The 8,673-nt window shown below is 39.2% G+C and overlaps 1 long non-coding RNA gene across 1 annotated transcript in view; it reads left to right on the top strand.

Moving 5' to 3' along the window:
- Positions 1-5,169: 5,169 nt before the first annotated feature.
- LOC108798746 overlaps positions 5,170-8,673 on the top strand; it is an 82,012-nt gene continuing 78,508 nt past the window's right edge. The window contains exon 1 of the long non-coding RNA XR_001941973.1: positions 5,170-5,215. This is a non-coding gene — a long non-coding RNA (uncharacterized LOC108798746). The remainder of the gene's footprint in view (positions 5,216-8,673) is intronic.

Genomic DNA, 8,673 nt, shown 5'->3' on the forward strand with positions numbered 1-8,673 from the left:
ATATGAACCTTTATTTACTAAGGTATACAGACTATACATACAGACCTTTATTTAGTAAGTTATACAGGCTTATACATACGGACCTTTATTTAGTGAGGTATACAGACTATACATACTGACCTTTATTTAGTAAGTTATACAGGCTTATACATATGGACTTTTATTTAGTAATATATACAGACTATACATATGAACCTTTATTTACTAAGGTATACAGACTATACATACGGACCTTTTTTTAGTAATGTATACAGACCTTTATTTAGTAATGTATACAGACTATACATACGGACCTTTATTTGGTAAGGTATACATACTATACATATGGAGCGTTATTTAGTAAAGTATACAGACTATACATACGGACCTTTTTTTAGTAAGGTATGCAGACCATACATATGGACCTTTATTTAGTAAGGTATGCAGACCATACATATGGACCTTTATTTAGTAAGGTACTCAGACTATACATATGGACCTTTTTTTAGTAATTTATACCGACTATACATATGTAACTTTATTTAGTAAGGTATACAGGCTATATACAGTATATGCAGGGCTGAAACTAGGGGGGCACGGGGGAAGGACGACTGCCCGCTGCAGACTGACACATGGGCGGAACTACCAGGGTCATATCAACCAGACTCTGGTGTTACGCCACTTCCTGCCGCTCAGGCCGCAGCAGAGAAGAAGGGAGCCCACTCCCCTCATGCGGCCGCCACCGGAACAGCCAGCAGCAGCACCGAGAGCAGAGGGAGGGAAGTAGGAGCTAGAGGCGGAGGAAGGTTAAGGACTGGGGCGCAGGAAGCTTGTGGATGCTCCCCCACCGAAGGTGAGCCCCTGGAATGCACAGTAACCTGGGCCTGCCTCAAATTGGTGAATGCAGAGAAAAAATATTTTCATTATAGGAATAAATATTGATAAGCTAAGAATTGTATTGATTTTTTTTTTATTTCAGGTTCTAGGTGCCCAATGTTGTATAGAAGTATTGTAATAGAACGGTACTGTGTTCTTTACTACCACGCTCTCCATTCTATATTACCGTGCTCTGCAGTCTTTAGTACCATGCTCTGCGTTCTTTATTAGCTTGCTCTGCCTTCTTTATTAACGTGCTCTGGGTTCATTATTACCATGCTCTGCATTCTTTATTACCGTGCTCTTTGTTCTTTAGTACCGTACTCTGCGTTCTTTACTATAGTTCTCTGCATTCTTTAGTACCTTGCTTTGGTTTTTGTTTTTTACTACCATGTGCTTCGTCTTTACTACTGCACATTGCGTTCTTTACTACAGTACAGTACAGTTCTTTCCTAACCATGCTCTGCCTTCTTTACTACCGCGCTCTGTGTTCCTTAATACCGTGTTTTGCATTCTTTACTACCATGCGCTGCGTCCTTTACTACTGAACAGTGCACTCTTTACTACTGAGCTCTACGTTCCTTGCTATTGAACTGTATGTAATCTCACCTATGAAAGGCCTTTCCGAGTGTCATCTACACCATGTTTATAGTTCCATGCATAGCGATCAGCAGGGCACTTTATGAGCGACACTTATGAGGCTATTTCAAGCCTTCCCTCTGTTCTGCAGCATTCAGAAAGGCCCAGCTGTTCCACATAGGAGAGGCTTGAATGAAGTGATTTTAAGCCTTACCTTCGTAATGGATCAGTATCTCTAGACCCGCTTCTGTGCTCTCCTTTGCCCCTCCTGATCCACCATGGAGGTGAGGCTTAAAATCACTTCATGTAAGTCTCTCCTCTGTGGCACAGCTAGGCATTTCTGAATGCTGCACAGCAGAAGAAGGGCTTGAAATAGCCCATAAGTGTCGCTCATAAAGTGTCCTGCTGATCCTATACATGGAACTATACACATGGTGTAGATGACACTCAGAAAGGGTTTTCATAGGTGAGATTATATACAGTTCTCCTCCATGACAGATTAGAAGGTGCACTGCTGGGAAAATAGAAGGGAGCCCAGAAGTGGCTCTTTAATTAACAAAGCAGCACTGGAGAATGAGGAGACTTGAAGCCTCACCTCTGTGGTGGATCAGGAGGGGTGCCACCGAGACAAAAGCAGAGAGCCCAGAAGTGTGGGGTGGGGGCGGGTGTGTGTGGATGGAGAACTTCTCCCGGGCAGGGGTTGGGGTGGTCTTTGCCTGAGTCTTTGCCCTGGGTGATGGAATGTCTATCTTCGCCTCTGAGTATATGGAACCAGAACCTAATTTGGTAAGGTATACATGCTGTACATATGGACCTTTCTTTAGTAAGGTATGCAGCAAATATATTTTCTTTACCCTGATACTGTGACAGTTGAACTGATGAGAGGTGACATTTGAGTGATTGCTATGGGTCAGTGAACATCAATGCACCTGTCATTTTTTGGGATGCATTATGGTTTAATCACACTGGCTTCTTATACAATGTCACCTGTGAACTCTATGCCAGGGCCTCCTTGTCTGTCCAGCTACAACAATTACGAGGAGAGTCTCATACTCACTGTTGCATTTTGGAGTGCTGCAAAAGGACAGAGAAATTGTGACAAGGGTTGGGAGTGCCTATGAGTCTGGCAGGGAGATCTAGGCAGACAGATAAGGACCAATGGGTAATTCAACCCACCAGTATCCACTCATAACTAAAGTATCAGCTTTCAGCTGTTGCTTTGTAAAAAGTGCTTTATGTGGCAATGTAAATAGGGATGAGAAAGCAGTTTCATTCATTTCCAAATGCAAGCAGAATTGAATTCTAATTCAAGTGTGTTTTCTGGGGGGAAAGAATACTTGTATATAACCCAGTCCAGATTTTGCGGGGCTTTTAATGTTTACTTCTTTCGACACAATTAGTTCATGATTTGAAGATTGTGACTGGGGGCAAAACCCTTTCTTCCCTCCCGCAGTTTGCAGACAGCTGTTAATTGCTAGGTGGTAACGATCTTCAGTCTTCGGTGCTCAGTTTTATACTGTCGTTACATGTCGAGACTGAAATAATGGATCTTTCCGTGCAGGGCCCTTGGTATCAGGTCAAAGCTATAATCACAGGTCAATGCATACCTAATTAATAATGAATACACCTAGTTACACCATACAGTTTGAAAGGTGTGAAATAAATTCTGTGAAAGGAATTGGGTTTGGCTTGTCAATTAAACTGTTGTATTATTAAAGCAAACATTTTTTTCTCGTGCTGATCACAATGAATAAAAAACTTTGAAAAGTGCATTTTTTAAGGAAGGTTTATTTAGTGATTCTATTACATCGCATTATCAATTTGCCTTGGCGGTTAGTATCTGTAAAGTCAGGTATACACAGTTCTATGTTCTTTGTTCAACCTGCTGGCTGAATGAAGAAAATAGAACAGGAATCTTCTGCTGTTTCGGTTGTACTCAGCCCATTGGCTGACAGCTCTGTTTGACCGACATGTTTCCGACATGGTTTTTAGATCACTATATATAGAATTTAGGGGTGAATATGGAGCAAAGGCGATACCACACCCAAGGGAGAAATGTAGGGATGCACCGATACTAAGTACCATACTCGGTACAAGTACAAGTACAGATACTTTTCCAGCTCCAAGACTGGACTAGAGAAAAATTCAAAAGTTGGGAGGCAACTGTCATTTGTAAGGAGCCCACGGAGCTCCTTGGATTTGTACATCTCTGTTTTAATGTATGATTTTGTTTTTCTTAAGATAAATAAAGTGATGCACCGATACCATTTTTGCAAGTACAAGTACTGATACTTGCCCAAGTACTCACAGATACAAGTACTGATACATTTTTGTTTAGTGTTATGTAACAGCTTTTCTAAAACAATACAGACTAATGATTTCAGGACAGTGGTGGAGTACCAGAGCTAGGTCCCAGCTGCAACCCTGGTAGTGCTCATGAAAATGCCAAGTATCGGCACTGGTATCTGAAAAGTATCGGTGCATCCCTAGAGAAATGTATAATAATGCGGCAAAGATAAGGGCTTTTAAAGTATCAAAAACCCCACTGGTATAGCACAAAAGTAGATTAAGATTACATTTTTATCTTATACAAAAACATAAACGAAAATGTAATTGTGCATAATAAAAAACACTTAAAACAGTCCCTTCATAATATGGCATATAATCAAGACCTCCCTTAGAAGGATACCAACAATATTGATGACTTAACCAAAGACCAGAGAAAAAGTCCCAAAAAAAGCCAATATTCCTCTTCGTGTTTCGCACCCAATGTAGGCCTATATTGGGTGTGAAACGCGTAGAGGAATATTGGCACCCCTTAATAACATGACATCCTGACAATACCACACTTGACTTTTTCTCTGGTCTTTGGTTAAGTCATCACTATTGTTGGTATCTTTATAAGGGATGTCTTGATTATATGCCATATTATATCTTAAAAGCCCGTATCTTTGCCATATTATTATATATGCTTCTTAGATCAACTGATGCAGGGATGTCAGTCAGAAAGGTGCTGACATCGGCACCCATGCATCGGATTTAGGTCGGTTCATCAAGAACATGTATACATGGTATACATTTATCAAAACTGGAGCAGACGAAATCTGGAGCAGCTGTGCATGGCAACCAATCAGCTTCTCTCTTTCATTTTCAAATCTTACCTGAACAAACCAAAGAGAGAAGCTGATTGTTGGCCATGCACAGCTGCTCCAGATTTCGACTCCTCCAGTTTTGATAAATTCCCCCCATTAACTTTCCAGTAGTTCCCAGACTGGTAGGTAGTTCAGTCCTCTGAGATACAGTATGTGAACTATAGGACCTTGTGTCCCATTCTATGCAGAATTGGTATTACTGTGATGGAATCAGGACCTGCTATATGTTGTCCAGAATTTGCCATATCAAATAATCGAAAGTAAGGATTTATTTTATATAAGCCAATACAAATTGTACATCAACACTACTTGTTCATTTGCTTGGTTGAATGTAAAATTTGATGACTGTCATGTATGATGGTGCTGAATAGTACATACAGCGTTGTTGGAGGATTGATTTCTGAGAGTGTAAGCTGCATGATAATATAAGAAAAGAAAGTGGAAATTGCATTTGATGATACTGTAGAATATATTAATCACAATTAGAACCACTTTTTTTGATTGGCTGTAATCAAAAAGAATCTTGATAAATACTTGCAATATAATATAAATGTGTCATTATATAGTATTTTATTTATATCACCTATAGGGCAATTGGCACTTTTAAGAAGCTCCTCTGGCGTCCTTTGGTGAGTCAGTGATCCATTCGTTCGTTATGAGGTTTGCAGTTTGTAAATACAGACGTGTTATGTAAATACTGAAGCTTATTGAAATGCTGGAATTTTAAATCATTTTCAAAATATATCCTTCTATGTAAGTAACCATGATTTTTTTGTATCCATATTCTTTTATATATTTAAGTGCAAGTTCACCTTTATACCTTAATAATGAAAAAAACAAAAAACTTGTTAATTTGCATAGCAATGGTGAAAAAAACATGTTCCTTCGTTATTTTAAACGGTTCAGTTGTCATACGGGTAGGACTTAAAGTAGATCTAAAGCAAAAAATTTTTTTTTTTCATAATGGATTTTGGTTAACCCCTTGTCAGAGTTTTCATTTTTGTGATCTGTGTCCCATTGATAAGTTTCCCTTCATTTCCTGTTATGTAGACATAACCGGAAGTGTGAAAAAATCTCTCCAAAGTAATGGAAATTCCTGTCACTGGAACAGCTGTACTTATTGGAAGATATCCTCGCTATTCCTGTTCTGGTGACAAACTAATACTTAGGTTCTTCCCTCACTCAGTCCCAGTGGCACTGATCATTTTAAAAATCTGATTACTGACCTGAGGTATAACTTAACGGTGGTCAGAGATGTTTATGTATCTGCATTTTAATATTTACATAAAATGTGACATTTTTTTTTTAAACAAACTTTATTCTGTTTTCTCGGCCCTACCCCAAGGGGCTCGGCCTTTTCTTTTACAGCATAAAATGTACACAGTATGAGGCTATTTACAGTAACCCCAACAATTGTACCGGAAATATCAAACTTAAACATTTCAACATTCCCATTATTCCCAAGCTGGTTGCCACTCTTGCGTTAGTTATTGTATGCTATTAGAACATGCCAGTTACTACTCTTTTTTTGTTTTTGTTTTGTTTCATACACTATGCTATTGTCTAGCCGTAAACTATCACTAAAGCCTCAGTTCGCGTCAGGGCACTTCCAGGGCCCCCAAGCTCCCTGTCAGTTTTGCCTTGAGATACCAGTTCGAGTACTTGAAGTACTTTAGTACACGTGCTCCACTACACCTTTGCACCCCTAGATAACATGTAAATTACACAAATAATCTCATGCTGCTGGAATACTAAGAAGACCTGAACTGTCTCCAGTGTCCTGACGTGGCTACTTTTTCCTTTTTGGAAACAGTCATCAGGTTTTTCTTGTGCGCACCTCTAGCCTAATATAAATATGCATGTGTGTAAGTACAGACTCAATTCACTGAGCTATAAAATGTCCATTATTTGCCATAATGATCATTATTTTCAGTCCTGCAAGCCAATGATTGCTGAAATTAACAATCTCATAGCCAAAGATCATTATGGCAAAACATGCATTGTAGCTCAGTGAATTAAGCCAATTGTCTTTCAGTAAATTTGCTGTGTAAGTTCACCTGGAAGATAAATTGCCACTGTCTGGTCCACAGTTAAGCTGGGTATACACTTTGGGCTGGGTAAAACAAACATTTGTGCGAACAATCTCATGAGAACATTCGATAATACCATCAGAGACTTAACGAATGTTGTTAAAAATTTCATTTGATTTTAACATTTTGGAAAGAATGGAGTTTCCAGATGAAAACCACTTTAATTTTTAAATATTGTTGGCTCAAGAAAAAATTTCCATCCTGCTCTTTTGATTACAGTTGAAAACAGTTGTTGATTTAACCCCATCAATAATTAGAAAATCAAACAAATGTTCTGCAAATTATTTTTTTTAAACTGAAATTCTACTGGTGTTTGACCAGCCATGTTTGCATACTACATAAGGGTTACTTACTGGTTTTACCTTTCCTTCAAAGCTTTTGAATCTTGCTAGACTTCAGATATGCAGAGATCAGTGTGCAGGTTAATTAGGGAAGAGGAGATTGCTAACATCAGATATCACTTTACCAGCAGACCTGAAAGTCTTAGTTCAGCACTCTCTTAGATGCTGAGCTGCAATAAGCAACATTCAGGGGACATGTTCCGATGCTTTTTAATTTTTATTTGACACATTTTAGTTACTTTTGACAATTGGGCTATGTGGGTGGTGTTGTTAGAATGTATTTTTCATGTGAAGGCCACTTTTAACTATGTAAAGCATATCAATTGTGCACATATGTGGTAGGCATACAGCAAGGCAATGCAAGTATGAAATCAAAAAAGTTAAGTTTATATGTTTTTTCTCTGTTGTGTTGTGTTTTTGTTTTGTTTTTTTCTAATTAAATAATCTTGTCTGTATTGTCTAAGTTGCTTTTTGGCCTTTAATTTTATTTGGTAACATGTAACCTCTAAAATGTGCTTGTCCTCTAACCTCTGTTGTAGAATCGTAGTTTCCTGCCAGATGAATGCTGATGTCATTTGTGTTGTCACTGAAATCTGGGTTCAGGCAGTGAAAGTATACAGTTATAAACACATGGATATACTGCTGATTTACAACATATTGTTGAGATGATGTCAAGAAGTAAATCTGTATTTAAAACATGTGTCACAAATTAATGGGATTCTATAAGGGATTGAGGTCAATTTTTTTTTTTAAGCGAAAGCATTCTGTATTTTTTACTATACTTTTTATAATAAATACACATACTGTATCAACTGGCACAACTTTGTTTCAAGGTACACAAAGAGATGGTCTGCCCCATAATTGGAAGAAAAGTAAAAGAAGCACTGAGAGTGCCATGAAACTTGGATGTATATACAGTATATATTTTATATTGCCAAAAGTATTGGGACGCCTGCCTTTACACACACACATGAACTTTAATGGGATCCCAGTCTTAGTCCGTAGGGTTCAATATTGAGTTGGCCCACCCTTTGCAGCTATAACAAGGTTTAGGAGTGTGTCTATGGGAATGTTTGACCATTTTTCCGGAAGCACATTTGTGAGGTCAGGTACTGATGTTGGAAGGATGTCCACAAGGTTTAGGAGTGTGTCTATGGGAATGTTTGACCATTTTTCCGGAAGCACATTTGTGAGGTCAGGTACTGATGTTGGATGAGAAGGCCTGGCTCGCAGTCTCCGCTCTAATTCATCCCAAAGGTGTTCTATCGGGTTGAGGTCAGGACTCTGTGCAGACCAGCCAAGTTCCTCCACCCCAAACTTGCTCATCCATGTCTTTATGGACCTTGCTTTGTGCACTGGTGCGCAGTCATGTTGGAACAGGAAGGGGCCATCCCCAAGCTTTTCCCACAAAGTTGGGAGTGTGAAATTGTCCAAAATGTCTTGGTATGCTGATGCCTTAAGAGTTTCCTTCACTGGAACTAAGGGGCCAAGCCCAACCCCTGATAAACAACCCCACACCATAATCCCCCCTCCACCAAACTTTACACTTGGCACAATGCAGTCAGGCAAGTACCGTTCTCCTGGCAACCGCCAAACCCAGACACGTCCATCGGATTGCCAGAAAGAGAAGCGTGATTGGTCACTCCAGAGAACACG

Source organism: Nanorana parkeri, unplaced genomic scaffold (assembly GCF_000935625.1).
Source record: "Nanorana parkeri isolate BGI_ZX_2015 unplaced genomic scaffold, ASM93562v1 scaffold1549, whole genome shotgun sequence".
Classification (NCBI taxonomy): domain Eukaryota; kingdom Metazoa; phylum Chordata; class Amphibia; order Anura; family Dicroglossidae; genus Nanorana; species Nanorana parkeri.